This window comes from Mus caroli, unplaced genomic scaffold, assembly GCF_978045245.1.
Source record: "Mus caroli unplaced genomic scaffold, Mus_caroli_1 scaffold_10, whole genome shotgun sequence".
NCBI lineage: Eukaryota > Metazoa > Chordata > Mammalia > Rodentia > Muridae > Mus > Mus caroli.
In genome coordinates this window covers 123,456,025-123,479,996 of record NW_028227265.1, presented here as the reverse complement: position 1 = coordinate 123,479,996, position 23,972 = coordinate 123,456,025, and the positions used below count along the sequence as shown (strand labels likewise).

The 23,972-nt window shown below is 37.9% G+C and overlaps 1 pseudogene; it reads right to left on the bottom strand.

Moving 5' to 3' along the window:
- Window positions 1-13,400: 13,400 nt before the first annotated feature.
- Window positions 13,401-14,158, bottom strand: LOC110299592 (large ribosomal subunit protein uL30-like 1 pseudogene; annotated as a pseudogene).
- Between the last annotated feature and the right edge of the window lie 9,814 nt (window positions 14,159-23,972).

Sequence of the window (23,972 nt, the reverse complement as noted above, 5' to 3'; positions counted from 1 at the left end):
CTTAATCATCAGGGAAATGCAAATCAAAACAACCCTGAGATTCCACCTCACACCAGTCAGAATGGCTAAGATCAAAAATTCAGGTGACAGCAGATGCTGGCGAGGATGTGGAGAAAGAGGAACACTCCTCCATTGTTGGTGGGATTGCAAGCTTGTACAACCACTCTGGAAATCAGTCTGGCTGTTCATCAGAAAATTGGACAAAGTACGACCGGAGGATCCCGCAATACCTCTACTGGGCATATATCCAGAAGATGTCCCAACCAGTAAGAAGGACACATGCTCCACTATGTTCATAGCAGCCTTATTTATAATAGCCAGAAGCTGGAAAGAACCCACATGCCCCTCAACAGATGAATGGATACAAAAAAATGTGGTACATTTACACAATGGAGTACTACTCAGCTATTAAAAAGAATGAATTTATGAAATTCCTAGGCAAATGGTTGTACCTGGAGGGCATCATCCTGAGTGAGGTAACACAATCACAAAAGAACTCAAATGATATGTACTCACTAATAAGTGGATATTAGCCCAGAAACTTAGTATACCCGAGATATAAGAGACAATTTTTTTAAACACATGAAACTGAAGAAGAACGAAGACCAAAGCGTGAACACTTTGCCCCTTCTTAGAATTGGAAACAATCACCCATGGAAGGAGTTACAGAGACAAAGTTTGGAGCTGAGACAAAAGGATGGAACATCTAGAGACTGTCATATCCAGGGATCCATCCCATAATTAGCCTCCAAACGATGACACCATTGCATACACTAGCAAGATTTTGCTGAAAGGACCCTGATATAGCTGTCTCTTGTGAGACTAGGCCGGGGCCTAACAAACACAGAAGTGGATGCTCACAGTCACCTATTGGATGGATCACAGGGCCCCCAAAGGAGGATCTAGAGAAAGCACCCAAGGAACTAAAGGGAACTGCAACCCTATAGGTGGAACAACAATATGAACTAACCAGTATCCGGAGCTCTTGACTCTAGCTGCATATGTATCAAAAGATGGCCTAGTAGGCCATCACTGGAAAGAGAGGCCCATTGGACACACAAACTTTATATGCCCCAGTACAGGGGAACGCCAGGGCCAAAAAGTGGGAATGGGTGGGTAGGGAAGTGGGGGGGGGGTATGGGGGACTTTTGGGATAGCATTGGAAATGTAATTGAGGAAAATACGTAAAAAAATATTAAAAAAAAAGAAAGAAAGAGAAAGGTGGATTTGGCAGACTGGAGGATTTTAGTTGTTATTGTAGCAAAAGCAGACTAATACAAAACAGCTGATATACTTGCTGAGTTTGACACTTTAGCATCTTGTTAATGACATGATAACAAGTTAGCCCCAAGTTATCTGAAGAATTAATGGTTATAGAAACAAGTTTTGATCTAAAATTGTTTTATCAGTTCATTGTAAAGCAGTACTGAAACAAAACAAAAGTTCGCTGAACTTTTCCCAGCTGACAAGTGGCGTAACTGAGATAAGAACACCGACGTTCTGCCTCTAAAGAGTCTGTGCAGAGAAGAGTTCTACCACACAGATGCTACCGCAAATGTGTGACTTTACATGAACTCAGAATCTGTTTTGTGGCTAATTTTAGATGAAATAGTTACACAAGTGAAAAATTCATAGCAGGCTGAAGAAAATGAGATCAGAATGCAGAAAGCTGTAGAAGTGAACAGTATTACTCCATGAGGAAGCAGTCTCAAAACTTACTTCAACAGGAAATTTGCCATACCTCACCTAGTTCTGTCTGATTCCATAACTAGGACTTGATTTTATCCAAGCAAGTCTGAATTTATCTCTGTTCAGAGCAACCAAATGAGGCTTAACTAAGCCAAATGCTTTAATGACATTGGAAATACATTTTACATGGCACCAGATGTTGAAATGAAATAATGACTAAAAAGTAATGTTTAAGCAGCAATTTTCAGACATTAAGAATTATGATTATTCATAGGAATTTAAAGTGAAGGGCAACTACAAATTTGATAACTTAGTGTGTGTATGTTTTATTTGAAATTTTTAGTAAGGTTACCACTTTGGAAAGGTGGGGATGGGTTATAGTGGGAAGTCAGAAATTATATGAATACAGGAAGAGTGGAGCAGAATTAATAATGAAAATATCATGTGACTATCATTAGACACCACAAATATGTGTGCCGTTTCTTTCTAAGTAAATGACAAAACAGACCAAGAGAAATTAGCCATAGCACTTAAAATAATCAATAGTAATTATTTGACAAGAACTCTGGGGAAAGCAAAAGTAAAATGAATTGTACTTTGAAAATGGATATAAGGGGAAAGCAATAGAAAAACAATAATGTCAACAGCAGTGAAATATGCTTTTCCTTGTAACCATGTGAGATAATTCAAATTATAGCACTAGGTATTATTTATTTTCTATGAAATGTCTTTTAAAAAGTAGATCAGTATATCAATGGATGTGGAAATGTCTTCACATATAAGTTATAAACACCTGAATATCAAGTGCAAGGTTTTTAATATTTTGAGTGAACCTCATCACCTAAGCACATTTTATGAAAATTAAGACAAGCTATTAAAGATAAGTGAATATTTCATTGCATTTAAACAATATTTTGAGAATTTCATATAGGATCACTTTATTTATATCATCCCACACCTGTTTTCCTCTGTTGAATACTCCATCTTAAATTCATGAGCTCTTCTTTAATTTTTTTCATACATGTATATATGTATATGTGTACAAGATAATGAGTCCACTTAGTATGACTCATATTTAGTATTGACCATTTGTTATGTCTATTATTTTTATTAAGAAAACATTATTGATATATGTTTACAATGGTATTTACAATTGTGTATATAAAGACATAAGAAGACACATGGTTTCTTTTTATTTATTTATTTATTTTCCACTCCAGATTTTATTAACCTCCTCATCCACCCCCCTCACTGTTCCATATACTATACCTCTTCCCCATCCCCTGGTCTCCACAAGGATGTCCTCACCCCCTACTCCCCACCCCACCTGACACATGTGATTTTTTTTTTCTGTAACTTTATTTTTTTTGATTTTTAATATTTTTATTACATATTTTCCTCAATTACATTTCCAATGCTATCCCAAAAGTCCCCCATAGCACCCCCCACTTCGCTACCCACCCATTCCCATTCTTTTGGCCCTGGCATTCCTCTATATTGGGGCATATAAAGTTTGCAAGTCCAATGGGCCTCTCTTTCCATTGATGGCCAACTAGGCCATCTTTCGATACATATGCAGCTAGAGACAAGAGCTCCGGGGTTCTGGTTAGTACATCATGTTTTTCCAACAATAGGGTTGCAGATCCTTTTAGCTCCTTGGGTACTTTCTCTAGCTTCTCCATTGGGAGCCCTGTGATACATCCAATAGCTGACTGTGAACATCCACTCCTGTGTTTGCTAGGCCCCGGCATCGTCTCACAAGAGACAGCTATATTTGGGTCCTTTCAGCAAAATCTTGCTAGTGTATGCAATGGTGTCAGCGTTTAGAAGCTGATTATGGGATGGATCCCTGGATATGGCAGTCTCTAAATGGTCCATCCTTTCATCACAGCTACGAACTTTGTCTCTGTAACTCCTTCCCTGGGTGTTTTGTTCCCAATTCCAAGAAGGTGCACAGTGTCCACACTTTGGTCTTCATTCTTCTTGAGTTTCATGCCTTTAGCAAATTGTATCTTATATCTTGGGTATCCTAAGTTTTGGGCTAATATCCACTTATCAGTGAATACATATTGTGTGAGTTCTTTTGTGATTGTGTTACTTCACTCAAGATGATGCCCTCCAGGTCCATCCATTTGCCTAGGAATTTCATAAATTCATTCTTTTTAATAGCTGAGTAGTACTCCATTGTGTAAATGTACCATAATTTCTGTATCCATTCCTCTGTTGAGGGACATCTGGGTTCTTTCCAGCTTCTGGCTATTATAAATAGGGCTGCTATGAACATAGTGGAGCATGTGACCTTTTTACCGGTTGGGACATCTTCTGGATATATGCCCAGGAGAGGTATTGCTGGATCCTCCAGTAGTACTATGTCCAATTTTCTGAGGAACCGCCAGACTGATTTCCAGAGTGGTTGTACAAGCTTGCAATCCCACCAACAATGGAGGAGTGTTCCTCTTTCTCCACATCCTCGCCAGCATCTGCTGTCACCTGAATTTTTGATCTTAGCCATTCTGACTGGTGTGAGGTGGAATCTCAGGGTTGTTTTGATTTGCATTTCCCTGATGATTAAGGATGTTGAACATTTTTTCAGGTGTTTCTCTGCCATTCGGTATTCCTCAGGTGAGAATTCTTTGTTTAGTTCTGAGCCCCATTTTTTAATGGGGTTATTTGACTTTCTGGAGTCCACCTACTTGAGTTCTTTATATATATTGGATATTAGTCCCTTATCTGATTTAGGATAGGTGAAGATCCTTTCCCAATCTGTTGGTGGTTTTTTTGTCTTATTGATGGTGTCTTTAGCCTTGCAGAAGCTTTGTAGTTTCATGAGGTCCCACTTGTCAATGCTCGATCTTACAGCACAAGCCATTACTGTTCTCTTCAGGAATTTTTCCCCTGTGCCCATATCTTCAAGGCTTTTCCCCACTTTCTCCTCTATAAGTTTCAGTGTCTCTGGTTTTATGTGAAGTTCCTTGATCCACTTAGTCTTGACCTTAGTACAAGGAGATAGGAATGGATCGATTCGCATTCTTCTACATGTTAACAACCAGTTGTGCCAGCACCATTTGTTGAAAATGCTGTCTTTCTTCCACTGGATGTTTTTAGCTCCTTTGTCGAAGATCAAGTGACCGTAGGTGTGTGGGTTCATTTCTGGGTCTTCAATTCTATTCCATTGGTCTATTTGTCTGTCACTATACCAGTACCATGCAGTTTTTATCACAATTGCTCTGTAGTAGAGCTTTAGGTCCGGCATGGTGATTCCACCAGAGGTTCTTTTATCCTTGAGAAGAGTTTTTGCTATCCAAGTTTTTTTGTTATTCCAGATGAATTTGCAGATTGCACTTTCTAATTCGTTGAAGAATTGAGTTGGAATTTTGATGGGGATTGCATTGAATCTGTAGATTGATTTTGGCAAGATAGCCATTTTTACAATGTTGATCCTGCCAATGCATGAGCATGGGAGATCTTTCCATCTTCTGAGATCTTCTATAATTTCTTTCTTCAGAGACTTGAAGTTTTTATTATACAGATCTTTCACTTCCTTAGTTAGAGTCACGCCAAGATATTTTATATTATTTGTGACTATTGAGAAGGGTGTTGTTTCCCTAATTTCTTTCTCAGCCTGTTTATTCTTTGTGTAGAGAAAGGCCATTGATTTGTTTGAGTTAATTTTATATCCAGCTACTTCACCGAAGCTGTTTATCAGGCTTAGGAGTTCTCTGGTGGAATTTTTAGGGTCACTTATATATACTATCATATCATCTGCAAAAAGTGATATTTTGACTTCATCTTTTCCAATTTGTATCCCTTTGATCTCCTTTTGTTGTCGAATTGCTCTGGCTAGGACTTCAAGTACAATGTTGAATAGGTATGGAGAAAGTGGACAGCCTTGTCTAGTCCCTGATTTTAGAGGGATTGCTTCAAGCTTCTGACCATTTACTTTGATGTTGGCTACTGGTTTGCTGTAGATTGCTTTTATCATGTTTAGGTATGGGCCTTGAATTCCTGATCTTTCCAAGACTTTTATCATGAATGGGTGTTGGATCTTGTCAAATGCTTTTTCCGCATCTAACGAGATGACCATGTGGTTTTTGTCTTTGAGTTTGTTTATATACTGGATTACGTTGATGGATTTCCGTATATTGAACCATCCCTGCATCCCTGGGATGAAACCTACTTGGTCAGGATGGATGATTGTTTTGATGTGTTCTTGGATTCGGTTAGCAAGAACTTTATTGAGGATTTTTGTATCAATATTCATAAGGGATATTGGTCTGAAGTTTTCTATCTTTGTTGGGTCTTTTTGTGGTTTAGGTATCAGAGTAATTGTGGCTTCATAGAATGAGTTGGGTAGAGTACCTTCTGTTTCTATTTTGTGGAATAGTTTGTGAAGAACTGGGATTAGATCTTCTTTGAAGGTCTGATAGAACTCTGCACTAAACCCATCTGGTCCTGGGCTTTTTTTAGTTGGGAGACTATTAATGACTGCTTCTATTTCTTTGGGGGATATAGGGCTGTTTAGATCATTAACCTGATCTTGATTCAACTTTGGTACCTGGTATCTGTCTAGGAACTTCTCCATTTCATCCAGGTTCTCCAGTTTTGTTGAGTATAGCCTTTGGTAGAAGGATCTGATGGTGTTTTGGATGTCTTCAGGATCTGTTGTTATGTCTCCTTTTTCATTTCTGATTTTGTTAATTAGGATGCTTTCCCTGTGCCCTCTAGTGAGTCTTGCTAAGGGTTTATCTATCTTGTTGATTTTCTCAAAGAACCAGCTCCTTGATTGGTTGATTCTTTGAATAGTTTTTCTTGTTTCCACTTGGTTTATTTCACCCCTGAGTTTGATTATTTCCTGCCGTCTACTCCTCTTGGGTGAATTTGCTTCCATTTGTTCTAGTGCTTTTAGGTGTGTTGTCAAGCTGCTAATGTGTGCTCTCTCTAGTTTCCTTTTGGAGGCACTCAGAGCTATGAGTTTTCCTCTTAGAAATGCTTTCATTGCGTCCCATAAGTTTGGTCAATTTTGGAGAAGGTGCCATGAGGTGCTGAGAAGAAGGTATATCCTTTTGTTTTAGGATAGAATGTTCTGTAGATATCTGCCAGATCCATTTGATTCATAATTTCTCTTAGTTTCTCTGTGTCCCTGTTTAGTTTCTGTTTCCATGATCTGTCCATTGGTGAAAGTGGTGTGTTGAAGTCTCCCACTATTATTGTATGAGGTGCAATGTGTGCTTTGAGATTTACTAAAGTTTCTTTAATGAATGTGGCTGCCTTTGTATTTGGAGCATAGATATTCAGGATTGATAGTTCCTCTTGGAGGATTTTACCTTTGATGAGTATGAAGTGTCCCTCCCTGTCTTTTTTAATGACTTTGGGTTGGAAGTCAATCTTATCAGATATTAGAATGGCTACTCCAGCTTGTTTCTTCATACCATTTGCTTGGAAAATTGTTTTCCAGCCTTTCATTCTGAGGTAGTGTCTATCTTTTTCTCTGAGATGAGTTTCCTGTAAGCAGCAAAATGTTGGGTCTTGTTTGTGTAGCCAGTTTGTTAGTCTATGTCTTTTTATCGGGGAGTTGAGTCCATTGATATTAAGAGATATTAAGGAAAAGTAATTGTTGTTTCCTGTTATTTTTGTTGTTAAAGTTGGCATTCTGTTCTTATGGCTGTCTTCTTTTAGGTTTGTTGAGGGATTACCTTCTTGTTGTTTCTAGGGCGTGGTTCCTGTGCTTGTATTGGTTTTTTCCTGTTATTATCCTTTGAAGGGCTGGATTCGTGGAGAGATAATGTGTGAATTTGGTTTTTTCGTGGAATACTTTGGTTTCTCCATCTATGTTAATTGAGAGTTTGGCTGGGTTTAGTAGCCTGGGCTGGAATTTGTGTTCTTTTAGTGTCTGTATAACATCCGTCCAGGATCTTCTGGCTTTCATAGTCTCTGGTGAAAAATCTGGTGTAATTCTGATAGGCTTGCTTTTATATGTTACTTGGCCTTTTTCTCTTACTGCTTTTAGTATTCTATCTTTATTTAGAGCATTTGTTGTTCTGATTATTATGTGCCGGGAGGTATTTCTTTTCTGGTCCAGTCTATTTGGTGTTCTATAGGCTTCTTGTATGTTCATGGGCATCTCTTTCTTTAGATTTGGGAAGTTTTCTTCTATAATTTTGTTGAAGATATTTGCTGGTCCTTTGAGTTGAAAATCTTCATTCTCATCCACTCCTATTATCCGTAGGTTTGGTCTTCTCATTGTGTCCTGTATTTCTTGGATGTTTTGAGTTAGGATCTTTTTGCATTTTACATTTTCCTTGATTGTTGTGCCGATGTTCTCTATGGAATCTTCTGCACCTGAGATTCTCTCTTCCATCTCTTGTATTCTGTTGCTGATGCTCGTATCTATGGTTCCAGATTTCTTTCCTAGGGTTTCTATCTCCAGTGTTGCCTCATTTTGGGTTTTCTTTATTGTGTCTACTTCCCTTTTTAGGTCTAGTATGGTTTTGTTCATTTCCATCATCTGTTTGGATGTGTTTTCCTGTTTTTCATTAAGGACTTCTACCTGTTTGATTAGGTTATCCTGTTTTTCTTTAAGGATTTGTAACTCTTTAGCAGTGTTCTCCTGCAATTCTTTAAGGGATTTTTGTGCTTCCTCTTTATTGTCTTCTACCTGTTTACCAGTGTTCCTTTGTATTTCTTTAAGTGTGTTATTAAAGTCCTTCTTGAAGTCCTCTATCATCATCATGAGATATGCTTTTAGATCCGTGTCTAGCTTTTCCGGTGTGTTGGGGTGCCCTGGACTGGGCGAAGTGGGAGTGCTGGGTTCTGATGATGGTGAGTGGTCTTGGTTTCTGTTAGTAAGATTATTACGTTTACCTTTCGCCATCTGGTAATCTCTGGGGTTAGTTGTTGTCGTTGTCACTGTTTAAAGATTGGAGCAGAAGCTGTGTTCCACTCACCAGCAGTCTCAAAATCCTGTGGAGGGGGTCGTGGGTAGCTGGCAGTACCCAGGTGCTGGTCCAGCCGGAAGAGGCCTGTGGTCCTACTCAGGCCGGTTTTCTGCTTCCCTAACTAATGCAGTCTCTGGTCCGGCACGCAATTGGATTGGAGCAGAAGCTGTGTTCCACTCTCCAGAAGTCTTAAGATCCTGTGGCGGGTGTTGTGGGTAGCTGGCGAGTGTCAGCCGACCCTGCGCCCTAGCTACTCTGGTGCTTTTCTGACCGGAAGAGGCTTGTGGCCCTACGTAGGCCGGATTTCTGCCTCCCCAACCAAAGCAGTCTCAGGTCCCGCGTGATTGGACTGGAGCAGAAGCTGTGTTCCACTCACCAGAAGTCTTAAGATCCTGTGGCGGGTGTTGTGGGTAGCTGGCGAGTGTCAGCCGACCCTGCACCCTAGCTGCCCTGTGCTTTTCTGACTGGAAGAGGCTTGTGGCCCTATGTAGGTCGGATTTCTCTCTCCCCAACCAGAGCAGTCTCAGGTCCTGCGTGATTGGACTGGAGCAGAAGCTGTGCTCCACTCACCAGCAGTCCCAAAATCCTGTGGTGGGGGTTGTGGGTAGCTGGCGGGTGTCAGGCAACCCTGCGCTCTAGCTACCCCGGCGCTGATCCGGCCGGATGAGGCCTGTGGCCCTACTCAGGCTGGTTTCTGCTTCCGTAACTAATGCAGTCTCAGGTCCCGCGCGCAATTGGATTGGAGCAGAAGCTGTGTTCCACTCACCAGAAGTCTTAAGATCCTGTGGCGGGTGTTGTGGGTAGCTGGTGAGTGTCAGCCGACCCTGCGCCCTAGCTGCCCCGGTGCTTTTCTGACCGGAAGAGGCTTGTGGCCCTATGTAGGCCGGATTTTTCTCTCCCCAACCAGAGCAGTCTCAGGTCCTGCGTGATTGGACTGGAGCAGAAGCTGTGTTCCACTCACCAGCAGTCCCAAAATCCTGTGGCCTTTCTCTAACTTTAAATTCACTTCAAGTCTTAAGTCCTAATACAGAACTACTTTAATTATTGCAACCAGGAAGGGTTTGATAGAGTAGAAATGAAGGCTATAAAGGATTGTTAGAATACACACACTCACACACACACACAGGCACACACAAGCATACACACACACACACACACACACACACACACAGGCACACACAAGCATACACACACACACACACAGGGACACACGAGCACATGCACACACAAACACACACAGAATGGGGGATCTTGTCCTCAAATTCATTTATTTCTTGCTAACTTTACTACTTATGCCTGTGTTATTCCTTCTAATGTTCCTACCTTTTGGTTGGATGGGTTCTATTCCTGTTGTATCTCGTTGAGTAGATGCAGCCTAAACCAATCAAAATGCTCAGAAAGCTTCTCTTGCTTCATTGTTTATAGCAATGGATTTCTGGGCTCATCTGTGTCTTCATCCATTTACATTCACATCCATGGAAAACTTCCTTTCATATCAGTATTTCACAGAGTGAGAATAAAAGTCTGTAGGCTTTCCAAAGTGGTCTCAGAAGTTACAAAGCAATGACCTATAATTTGACTTGACTAGGTCAAGTCAAAGAAAGTCATTGGGACATCTTAGTCACGGCTCAATCTGCTAGTGAGAGATGAATCAAAGTATTGTTTAATGGAGACAGTCTTGGGGTGGTAGCCGTGTATGATGCTATTGGTAACTCACACTATAGATTTAATAGCACTTACTGATGACCTGCTTATCTGTAGTGGTATAAGCATATCACACCAAGAAAATAACAGGCTCTCCCTCATCTAAAAAATGAAAAATACAAAAATACTCTATAATTTTTCATCCTTTCTGGGAGACTACTGTGCTAAGGTAGCACAATACAAAAAAAATGACATAACATGAATCACAGGATATATGCTCAACCACACTTCCTGTTTCTGTTGCTCCTTTATAAGATACAAACAGGAACATGCAATCAGAAGATAAATCTGCACAAAATCATTAATCTTCACTTGGACATAGGATGAAAACTTGTCTGCAACTCTGTTTTCCACTTCTTTACTTTGTGTTGTCTGTTTACGTTTGCACTCAAGCACGTTGTGGTCTGAATTAAGAATGATGCCTTATACGATAATGTATTTGGACTCTTAATCTGAAGTTGGTGGCACTGTTTGTGGACATTTCCGACCCTTTAGAAGGCAGAGCCTTTTCTGGAAGAAACATGACACTGGATACAGGCTTCTACATTTCCCTTCTCTACTTCTGTGTGAGGTTGGTATATGAGTTCACAGCTGTGATCATGCTACCATCAATATCTGTTACTATGTCATCTCTTCCACTATAGACTCCAGCCCAATGGAGTCTTATAAGCTAAAATAAGCATTCTTCCTTAAGTTTCTTCCAGCCATGGGATGTTATCAGAGCAACATGAAGAAACTAATATACTATGTTAGACACTCAAAGAGAGTTGATCTAGGCCCTAAGCCTCTTCCTGTTCAGTTCTACTTTAAGGCTGAGACACAAAATTATAAACTTTTATGCACCTTAAATTCCAGAAAAAGAAAGGCTACAGGCCAGAGTGGATATAAATGTGTATATATATTTGTCTTCTATTTACAACTACTAACTTGATTTTTTATTATTATAATTTCAATACAATGTCAAATGGTTCACAGAAAAAAATCTTAAAGTAACAAATACTTTTAAATGCTTACTTTTAATTTTATGTTTGAGAATGTTGGTTTTCATATATTTATGAGATCCACTTCTATGTCTACTGTCCATGGAGGGGAGAAAAGCAAGTCAGATCCCATAAAACACATAAACTGAGTGTTTGTGAGCAGCATGTAAGTGCTAAGAGGTATACTTATATCCTTGGAATGAGCAGAAAATGCTTTGAACTCCTGAACCATCTAGTGGCCCACATTTTTTTCAAAGGACATTAAGGTATAATCCAACTGATAAAACAATGAAAATCTCCATATGCTGATGTAGTGTGCATTTCTTTATCAGATTGCCAAACTTGTCCAACAAAAGTTTGCAATACTGAACCATATACTCCATAATGGTAAGAACTCGACATAAGAACACATGAATCTTCCATTATTTTCAGCAGGGATATACAATTTGGTCAGAGGCAAAAATGGGTATAATGCTTTTCTCAGATGATTATGCTAAAAATATAAGCAGTCGTATTTTAACAAAAGCAACACTGGTGGGTTCAGGTAACTCTTGAATATATTATGTTTCTAACAATGCTAGCCATAAATCGCGAAGAAAATATATCAGCATCCGCTCTAAACTTAGGAATAATATATGCAATATATCAGCATACGCTCTAAGCTTAGGAATAATATATGCAAAGGGTTTTGTGCTTTTAGGAAACATCATGGTGCTATTATGCTCTGTCACTTTATGTTGTAGGAATTCCCTCTTTGAAGTCTAGAGTGGGTTTCAAACAGAGTGCAATTTTCACTAGTTTAATGCAAATGAAAAGTGAATGCATGATTTATAGGAGACAGAAAATTATATTTCTTATGTATAAGAAGTATATTCCCTACATATTTGGGTCTACATAAATATTTTTAATGACACAGGAATGAGAAAGGGTGTTTATAAAATGATATGGATTACTTGTGAGCTCCAAAAAATTAATGATTTTAAAGTCTTAATTTGAACTTCCAATAGTTTCATATTTCAACTTTCGTTGATCACCAGAAAATTCTTACATTTACATATGTTTTCATACAATTTCATTTAATTTCAATTTTCTGGCACATTTCACTATGCAAATTAGATAGAAAAACTTACCTTTTGGGTTTCTCCTTTTTTCTTACCATGGCATATTTGCTTCTTTGTTTTGAGTCATGGCTATCAGTCTTTTCCTACTTCCTCATGCTCTCAATTATTCTTTTTTTTAAATTCATTCTTCTCTCTTATATTACTTCCTGACCACAATTTCCCTTCCCTCATTCTCACCCCAACCTTCCTTCTCCCCACTACCCCCAGAGATATCAACTAAACATCACATATCAAGTTGCAATAATAGGCACCACCCCTTCATATTAAGGCTAGATAATGCAACCTAATAGGAGAAAAAGGTTTCCAAAAGTAGGCAAGAGTCACAGATAGCCTCAAATCCTACTGTTAGGAGACCCATAAGAATAAGCTATAGAACGATAGCATATACACAGAGGGCCTAGGTCATATGCATGCAGACTCCCTGCTTGTGAGAGTTGTCTCTGTGAGCCCATATAAGCCCAGGTAAGTTGATTTTGAGGGTTTTCTTGTGGTGTGCTTGACCCTTTGTCTCTCATAATACTTCCTCCCCATGTTCCTCAGGACAACGTGAACTCTGCCTTATGTTTGACTGTGGGTCTTTGCATCTGTTTCTATCAGTTGCTGCATAAAGTCAATTATGATGAGTATGCTAAGCTCCTGCCTATGAGTATAGGAGAACATCATTAGAAATGATGAATGTTGAAGCTATTTGCCCACCCAACATTAAACACCAAGATATTAGGCAGGATGAGCAGGGTAATTCTTTCTTCCACAGCTTGAGTTTTTTCATAGACAGACAGCTAATGTGAATAATCACCCCCTTCCATGGATTGTGCTGTGGTAAGTGTCTCCAATGCTCACACCTTAATGTCATTCTCCAGGCCTCTTCCTTCAGTTTCTGATAGCAGTAAATAATCATCTCTGAAGATATTTGATAATTTTAAACAGCAAAAACACTTCCAAAGCTTGCTTTTGGAAAACCTGCTCCTGCTTCAGCTGAGCTGCTGAAGGAGCTGATTGATCCGATCTCCCCGGTAGCCAGGTGAGCCCATCTCCTTGAGGAAATGGACTGTTCTTGGTAGCATGGCAGGCCACAGAGAGGTAAAAAGGGCACAGGAATAAAGAGACCTCCTGGAAATACTTCCCAGGGAAGGCAATTTCATGGATGAGGTCTTCTAGGCAATGACACGAAATCTCCCCAGGTGTTCCTCGATCATTGTGTTGTACGTCAGAAGGCCTGTATTATCGTTAATCTTTGCTTGTCCACGTTTCAAGATGAGTTCCTAGACAGACTTCAGATTTGGAAATCCCCAGGTCACATTAGGCTCCACTATGTGCAGTATTCTTAGACTCTGAGGGGTGACCTTGACAAAAACGCCACTTCAGGCCAAGTTTCATGACGGTGCTATTTACCAATAAACTCACTCCTTCAGTTCTTTCCATGTGTATGAAGAAGGCCAAGGAATGTTTATCAAGCACCTCCAAAGCACGAGACCACCTCTAGTCACTGGGCACGCACCTTGTCACGTTGCTGCTGCCAGGAACCGTGTATGAAAGATTCTAGTGGTCTAAACCTGAATTGCTTCCTTTTTTTTCTCTCTCTCTCTCCTTGTCAAAAGTGCCTGCTTTGTCTGAGTGGCTTAGAGGGCTTATAAGCCTTCCTCTTTTTCAGGAGATTTTCTGGAACCAAAGAGATCTTTTTTCTTTCCCCTTCCTCCACCATCTTTCCGGTGCTTCAGCAACTGCTCATGAAGACTGATTTTTAAACAGTCTGCGTGAGTCCACATGAGCCCTGCTTAGTTGATTCAGTGGTCCATGATCTCTTGGTGTCTTCCATCCCCTCTGACTCTTACACTTTTTCCTTCCAATCTTCTGTGAGGGGAAGAACCCAGCGGATACCTCAAGTCAGATTTTCATACAGTATATGGTTATGGATTTCTGCACCCTCTTCCATCTGCTGCTTAGTGGAACAAGATGCCAATCTTAGGTCTCTGGGCTACCTAATCTTTGGTTCGTGGCCATCCAGGCAGTATAGAACATGCGCTCCCTCTTGTGGTGAGTTAAATCAAACGTTGCTTTGCCACTCCTACAAATTCTATGCCACCATTGCCCCAGCACATCTTGCAGGCAAGATAGATTGTAGGACGAGGGTTTTATGGCTGGATTGGTGCCCAGGTTTATCTTTCTGTAGCTTGAAAAGTACATTTCTATGCCAAAGAGATATTCAAAAGTTATTGGAGTTGTCCTTTCAGAGTAAAGCAATCAAAGTAAAATAAAAATACATGTCATTGCATCTATGTTTCCATAAACACTTTTTTACTAATAAAACTATAATTATGTTCATTTGAGTCTAAGACTTACAAATAACAGAGGCTATACTTGCACACATGAGACTTGGCTTTCTCATTTTACACTTGTCTCCTCTGCTACAGAAAAATAGGGAAGGCTTATTATATAAAACCTCCTTTTATCCATCTTCTTTTTTTTTAACTATTCTTTCTTTCTGTTTTTAACCTAGCTTTAAATGTAGTATTTCTTCAATTATTAACCCAAAACTTTCAGCTAAAACAAAGGTTAAACATGTAGGTTGCAATCCATTTGGGGGTCAAATGACCCTTTTACAAGGGTCACTTCAGACTATTAAAAACACAGATATTTACGTTATGATTAATAACTATAGCAAAATTACAGTTATGAAGTAACAAAAAATAATTTTATGGTTGGTGGTAACCATACATGAGGAACTTTATGAAAGTGTTACAGCATTAGGAAGGTAGAGAACGACTGAACTAGATTAAAAAAAAAGGATTCAAAGCAGAAGTCTAGACACAAACGTTTCAGATCAGCCTTTCATATCGACAGTACTCTGAAGTGGAAATTTCTGGTTTCTTTGGAGATTCAGTTGTGTCTTGTGATGTTTACTGTATGCTGTTTTATGAAATAATGTTTTGCTGATGCAGACACTTGAGAGGACATATGGTGCTTGGAAAGACTGTAAGTAGAACACAACTGACAGTAAATATTGTTCTTGCATTGGTTCTCCTTGCAACACTTGGCAGATCTTTTCATTTCATGAATTCATAGAGAGAAATGCACCACAGAACTTCTAATGGTATTCTGGCTGCTTCTTGACTCTTCTGCAGACTCATGCCAATTCAGCAGAGGATCGTCATGATTTCTTCCGGGTCTAGCCTCTGCTAATGATTCATGTTAGGTGTTTGCCTATTGGACTGAACTGCTGTTATGATTTGTGTTTGATGTTTTTGACTGGACTGCTGGAATCCTGGTAATGAAGTTAACAACCACCCCAAAGAACTACTCCTTAGCAGGTCTACATCTCCCTTGTCCTACTAACCATCTCTCTCCTCCTTAGCAGGTCTACATCTCCCTTGTCCTACTAACCATCTCTCTCCTCCTTAGCAGGTCTACATCTCCCTTGTCCTACTAACCATCTCTCTCCTCCTTAGCAGGTCTACATCTCCCTTGTCCTACTAACCATCTCTCTCCTCCTTAGCAGGTCTACATCTCCCTTGTCCTACTAACCATCTCTCTCCCCTGACTTTGGCTGGTGGGCTAGAGGGGAGGCTGAATTGTTTAAGAACACTTATTAAAGCATGTTTTGAAAAATCTAAGTGTACACTGCACTGCCTACATGATTCAAGTAGAACTGATCAAATTTTGTACATACATGTATTAAAATGAATTTTCCTATAATAAATGATGGAAATAAAAGCTATTTCTCATGCTATGAGAATTAAGTCATATTACTTCTCCCTTTTGAGAAGTTAGCTGGAATTCTGGAGGCTGGGATCTGATCTCTGTGTTCCTTGGCACACAGAGGAGCGTACTGTACACAGGAAGCTCAGAGCACTCTGCAGGTCATTTGGGACACTCCATTGTTTTAATTTTTTGTAGGTTTGAAGACTCTGTAAGCTGTAGTTAAGGTCTCAGTGTGTTGAATGAGACTACATGATGCTCCCTTTAAGACTCCACCATTCACTTTTGAGCTGACTGTTCTTTGTCTGAGAAAACACACTGGAGCTGTCTGTCTCTCACAGACTGTTCAGGCAAGGCTGATCCCGCTTGTATTTACTGCTTACTTAGGTGACTATTGTTTAAATTTTCATTAGACAAACCATTTGAAAAGAACTAAATGCTGATGATTACAATGTCTGCACTACATTAAAATTGTTAATTTGCAGCAGTAATAATTTAGGATTTTAATTATGTCTGAAAAGCAGATTTAGAAATGTAGTTGGCATGATTAACGTTAATCTGTCCTGTAACATTTATTGAAAGCAATATATCCAATGTAATTACAGTGCATGTCAACTAACCTACTCTCTTGTTTTTAACATATGATCCCTTAATTTGCCTGATTAAGTTGACTTACCATCTGTTAAGATTCTTGTTGTGTCATTTTCTGTGGGCTTCTTGTTCCTTATCAGCACCAAGAGCTTACCTAGTGTCCTTTACATTGATTGGTGGAAGTCATTTATCTGATGTTTATCTTTTATAGTTTTCACCATGTTGAGCATCATTTCTTTCTCTATTCTTATCACCTCAAGAGTCATAGAATTCTTGTTTCATGAAAACTGCACATGTTGCCAGGACTCAGGAATGTGTTGTCATAACAGACATGAAATCAATACCAACCTTGTTGTCCCTGGGCTGTATTCAGTTAAATGGAATACCATATTCAGCTATCACCTCTATAGCAAGAAGACTACTTTTGATTGTATTTTGTATTAATCTGCTTTATTTTCCTCCATTATGTATCCACAGTAAAGACTCTGAATATATTATTAATTCAATTTAAGGAGTGTTCAATTTCATGAGGCTGCTTTTTATCTCCTTATGAATAAACCTGAGGCATCATCTTTGTTGAGCACTACTAAACTACCACAAATTACACTTTTAATGCTACTGGCTCTAGAGTCAGTAGAATCTATGCATCTAGTTGATCATTTTTTTTGATACAATGAAATTAATATGTAAACATTTATTGGATTTCTGAACTATTCTTACCAACTTTTTTATCTTAAATTTTATATGTTAAACTTTATAATCCCTGAGAGCATATAAATATAGCCTAACAATACAAGGTATAAAAATATCCCACTAAATCTAAAACAATGGATTTTAAAGAGTGTCAAACGCTTTTGTTTAAAATATGCATTCCACTTGGTAGTACTGGAGGTAGAGTCCAGTCCTCCTATATGTTAAGCCAATGTTCTACCAGGGACTACATCACCAGCCCAAGATTTACCTCTTTACTAGGAATCATACTAATACTAATAATACTAACTCTTTACTAACTAATAGTACTTACTCTCAACTGTTTTCCATGTCAATTTATAATTACATACATCTTTTTTCCAGCCTCATTTGCTATATCGTTTATGTCATCAGCATAGTGCTGCTATCCCCTTCCAGCTAATATCATGTCAGGAACTTCACTACTCTTCCACTTGTTTTTATGCTGACCTTTAAAAGAAGCATTTTATTAAACTTTGTAGTCACGTGGGACTAAATATTCCACAAAGAAATTATTTTAAACCAGCTAGTGACTTTGTATATAGCTGTTTAAACTGTACTATATACAGAGAAGATGACTTACATAATTATACTATGAATTTATTTAAGGAGTCAGAGTTCCAAGTTAAAGTAAACCTTATTTTCTAGAAAGAAAGGGCAGAGGTTCACAGAAAATAGATAGGTTCAAATATGCCATTGATTTTTACTTAAATGCGTATTCCATTATTCTTTCTTAAAAGTGTGGCTTTAAGCTGTGGAGATGATTCAGAGGGTACAAGCCTTGCTTTAATAGCATGATGACCTGAGTGTAAATCTCAGACATGCACATAAAGGCTCAGGAATAAGTCTGCATGCCTACAATGCCAACACTGAGGTAAAGGCCAGGCAGATTGTTTTGTTTTTTTTTTTTTTTTTTTTTTTTTTTTTTTAATTTGCTTGCCAACCAGCCTAGCCAAAACTAGGGCTTCCAATTGAGTTAAAGAATCTACCTCAAGCGAATAGGTAAAGAGTGGTAGAAGACATCCAATACTCATATTTAGTCTTTGTGCACATAGGCATGGGCACTACATTCATTTATACACTATGCAAACAAGTAAAACACATATATGTGTTCACATACAAACATGGAGAGAGAGAGAGAGAGAGAGAGAGAGAGAGAGAGAGAGAGAGAGAGAGAGAGAGAGAGAGAGAGATCAAGAAGGAGTAGGGTCCTAGAAATTTGTTTTAAGGTATGTTCCAGTCATTGTTGCATTATTGGTAACAACTGTTTAGGAAATACCAGTTATATGATTCCAGACTCAAACATCATGAGCCATGCAGCATGTGGCATGACAGTGCTCAGGTCATTCTCACATGGCAGCATTATATTTATTACTTTTGAGTCACAAGAGTGATAGTAGACTTTGGCCAATATTTGCAGCATGTTTCAACATGTACATTCACTACAAAGAAGGAACCTTGAATTTGTGTGTTTTAACTTCAGAAATTTTATCTCTGAAGATTCAGATTTATTAAATACAGAACACTGTAAAAAAAAGTCTCTTCGATCTCAATGCACATATTTCTTCAGAAAGATGTTTTTCTTTGCAATTATTTAACATTGCAATTAATTAAAAATAGCAATTATTTAGCTCCAGAATAAAAGTAGTGGCTTCATTAATATTGTTTGTAGCACTGCATTACTACAGAGGAAGCATGGAATTGGATAATCCATGAACATTTTGTTCAGCAATGACATCAGAATTTTGAAGCTTAAGTGATTTGAAAGATAAAGTATATTAAAGCAAATGCTATCATAGCTATGTATTTTCAAACTTGGCATTTCCAATGCATTCCCTTAGAATTTTAAAGAAGTATATTTACTGTGTGCATGGTATTAATTTTAAATTGTTGTTTTCTCATGCTCGTGTTTCCTGGTATTAACGGAACAGTTTCAAATATCCATATAAAGATAACTGTCTTTCAAGAGGATAGTATAGCTTTATTTAAATATTTTTTTACTTTGATATACACATTTAAAGCACTTTTTTAAAGATATTTTCTTCATTTACATTTCAAATGCTATCCCCAAAGCCCCCTATAACCTATCCCTGGCCTGCTCCCCAACCCACCCACTCCCGCTTCCTGGCCCTGGCATTCCCCTGTACTGGGGCATATGGTCTTCACAATACCAAGGGCCTCTCCTCCCATTGATGGCTGACTAGGCCATCCTCTGCTACATATGCAACTAGAGACACATCTCAGGGTGGCGGGGCTACTGGTTAGTTCATATTGTTGTTCCTCCCATAGGGTTGCAGACCCCAGAGGAATGGTTACAGAAAATGTGGTACATTTACACAGTGGAGTACTACTCAGCAATCAAAAACAATGAATTCATGAAATTCTTAGACAAATGGATGCATCTGGAGGATACCATCCTGAGTGAGGTAACCCAATCACAAAAGAACACACATGATATGCACTCACTGATAAGCAGATATTAGCTCCGAAACTTAGAATATCCAAGATACAATTTGCAAAACACATGAAACTCAAGGAGAAGGAAGACCAAAGTGTGGATACTTCACTTTATTTAAATATTAAGTACCTCTTTTTATATTTGCAATTAGTGTTCATTTTTGAACTCTATTACAAAAAAAAAAAGAAAGAAATGGCAAAACCAAAGGAAAACTCAAAAAACATGCCTGCATTAAAAGACTAAGATATTTAGTTATTCTTTTGAACACTTATATGCACTTCTCATGTGCCCATGTAGGAAAACTTGGTACTTAGTAATTGTTGAGTGACTGTTGAATGGTGCATCATCCTTGCATCTGGTCAAATTTGAGATATAGCACTCTATTTCTTATAGCCAAGCTGAAAGGTTTATGACTATTCTAAATTCACTAAAGCATATTAGAGTCCCTATGCTAATGTTAGTTTAATAAATTATCTTCTGTGCATATATCATATTTGAAAGACACTGGTGATAATTAGACACATTGGAATTTAAAGATGGGAGACTGTTGGAAGGTTGGAAGATATACTGTCTTTGCCCATGAAATTAACATTCAAAGTTCAGATGTCAAAGAGATGCATTTCCCAGGCACAAATCAACTCCCTATAAATGATCCTGAGAGGCATATTAAAGAAAGGAAAGCAAATATATGTATGTGTGTGTATACACACACACACACACACACACACACACATATATATATATATATATATATATATATACATATATATGCTTTATATATATATATATGGCACAGGAAATTACATTTAACTAAAAGCATGTTTAAGATCAGCATTAACAAATTAGTAGGGAATGGATCACTCCTGTTTTACACTCTCAAGCACTTAGTGTAGATGGACTTACAAATCACATTATCATCACATTCTGTACCTTCATCAGATGTCATAGCAACAGCTGCACCAGTGACTTGGAGAGCGCCAGAGGCTAACAGAGACATCTGTTTGCTGACAAGCTCAGATCAAATGACAAATGGTAGACAGAGACATCAGGGCTTGGCAAGGTCAGAGGCCTTAGTTATTTGGTAGTTTCAGTTGTAGACACAGAATTTTTCTTCTTTTGATGGACAGACAGGAAAATGTCTAGCATAAAGATAGTTAATAATGATTCTATAAATTAAGTATGGTTTGGAATGGAAAATGGTCCTCTTGTGATGAACAGGTGTTTGTGGAAATATCAGAGTCTGTATCTATTTTCTTTGTGGTTTGAAAATAACTGCAGATGTTTATTTTATTCTGATCAAGATAGACTAAAATGTCACATAAGTAATCTAGTTTTAACAGCACAGAGTAGACTTTTAATTCTAACTTTAAAGCAGTTACTTACCTAAAATTAGTCCTGTTATTTCAAACAAGCAAAGGCAAATTTTTATGGGTCTCATTCACTGAATTTTTTTTATTATTATTATCATCATTATTGTTATTATTAAAAACATTAATATCATTTTATTGTATATGTTCTAAATTTGATCTATAACTCTCAGCACTCAACACTGACATTTTAGTGAAAATAAACATATACATCTCCATTTTCTGCTTTCAGTCATTTTAAATTACTTTTTAAAATTCAGTTGAGAATCTAAAATCTCTATCAAATTATTTCTGAAGTATATTGTGCTATTCCTCATTGTATTGTTCCAAAATGGCTGAGACAGATGTCTTTCTCAGTGCTTAAAGAATGATGCAGAAGCCTTTTTAAACGAGTTTTAATTTTGTTAGTGAGGGATCCTTGATAATTAAGAAAGATTACATGGCTTTCCCGCAGAGAGGTTCTTTATCTTTCACAGTCCATGGGTTACTTTTATAATATTTCTTGGTTATTTCATCCTTTATTTCCACATGTTTCTGTGTTGATTCTGATACTAGTAATCTTTATTGACTCTAATGTAATCAATATAATTCAATGATTTATTGATCCTATTAAGGAGCAATTAATAGTGACATCCCCTGTTCTAAGAGGTTTATTACGTGCAGATGAGCTTATCAATTGAATGGAGACATGCACTTAGAATTTCACTCTTTCCCCTATATCTTAGTATTTATGTATTTACCCAGTCCATTAAATCACAGATGTATAGCATAGGTTTAAAGCAAATAACGTTTTTGATCATTTCCAATTATTTATCTATGAATGGGTTTTCTTTAGGTATTTGTCACTTTTTGCTTCCTGCACTGTTTTCAGATTTGTTTTGCTTTATTCTTTTTTTTTTCTCTGTGGTCTGAACTTTTTTTTAATTAGGTATTTTCTTCATTTACATTTCCAGTGCTATCCCAAAAGTCCCCCATACCCCCCCACTTCCCTACCCACCCACTCCCATTGTTGTAAGAAAAATAGCCTCGTTTTTTTCATTAGTAAGGTAATAGCACACTTTGTAATTTAATTTAAAATCAGCCTGATGAAAAATCTTGATTAATACTAGGACCTGGGCATAGAAATATAATCAATGCCTTAACATATTCTTAAAACTAATTTTGACCTTAAATATTTCAATAATATTAGTGTGTTAGCTGAATAGTAAAGTAAACATGAAATGGTGCTTAGAGTCATTTATATTTGGGTGATTTTAGAAATAATTTATTTCCATGCAATCCGTAAAAATATGCTTTTCATATCTTAGGATTTACTTAGTTGCCTTTACGTCATACTTACTTTCAACAAAATGTGATTAAACTATTAGATGTGCTATGGTCTTTATCCTGTGTATCTTGTATTTGCATTTACGTATCTGCATTAGTCAGGATTCTTTAAAGAAACAGAACTGATATAATTAATTGTGTGTATAGTTGTTTGTTGTTGTTGTTGTTGTTAATTGGCTCATACAATGTGTTCTGGACAGTCCAAGACCAGTTTTACTCTGAAGAGGACTAGAATCTGGTAGTTGATCAGTCCATTCAGCTTGACGTGTCTGTAGTCCCAGTATGATGCTGAAGAAGGATGCCTGTAGAACTGCTGATCTTCAGCTTGTCCTTAAAGATGAAATAACCTGGTTCTAAACTTTGTAAGAGAATGCCACAGTGACAGGGTAGGTGAATTTGCCATCAGTAGTGAAAGCAAGAGTTCAGTGTGCAAACCTTCTTCCCTATGTCCTTTTATCTGAGCTGCCACCAAAAGTTGCCACCCACATTTATGGAGGGTCCTCTCACATCAAATCATCTGACCAAAACTGTCTCTCAAGCCTTTCACAGACTGCCCACTGGCATGTGTGTTATATATCCAGTCATGTGGTTTTATATCCAGTCAAGTTGTCATCAAGATTAACCCAAAGAATGTTCTAAGCTACATTGCTTTTTCACCCATGACAATATGTTTATTGCTTTGGTGATTCCAATACTTTGGGGTTTTTTGTTTGTTTGTTTGGTTTGGTTTTTTTTGTTTGTTTGTTTGTTTTTGTTTTTTCGAGACAGAAAACTCGAAACTCACTGGAACTCACTTTGTAGAGCAGGCTGGCCTCGAACTCAGAAAACCGCCTGCCTCTGCCTCCCAAGTGCTGGGATTAAAGGCATGCGCCACCAGGCCCGGTGATTCCAATACTTTGAATACTCTACTTAAAACCCTTAAAATATAAACGAGAAAAAATGTAGTTGTGCAGAGGTTGAATGACTATCATGACTAGAGTAAATACTTGTCTTCTTTCGTAAGTAAGTCTACGAGGACAGTCACTTTTACTTCCCTGTTTTCTCTCAGAAGCCACATCAGTTTTCACGTGATTTCCTTTACTCATAATATGACTAAAATCTTATTAGCTCTGTTTTGTACTACACATAAGGTTGTATGAACAGCCTTGCATAGTTTATGATTTGAAAGTAAGACATTTTCTGTCCTATTACTCAGTTATTTGGTAATATATTTAATACAATTGAAATATATTAGCATTTCATTTATATGTTTTAATTTCTGTTCAGGAATATGCATGTGTTGCCTTCATATACCCATCTAGGCACCAGTATGTACAGTTTCTGAGGAGGCCAAAAGAAACAATTGGATCCTCTAGGCCTAGGTTTACATAAGGTAG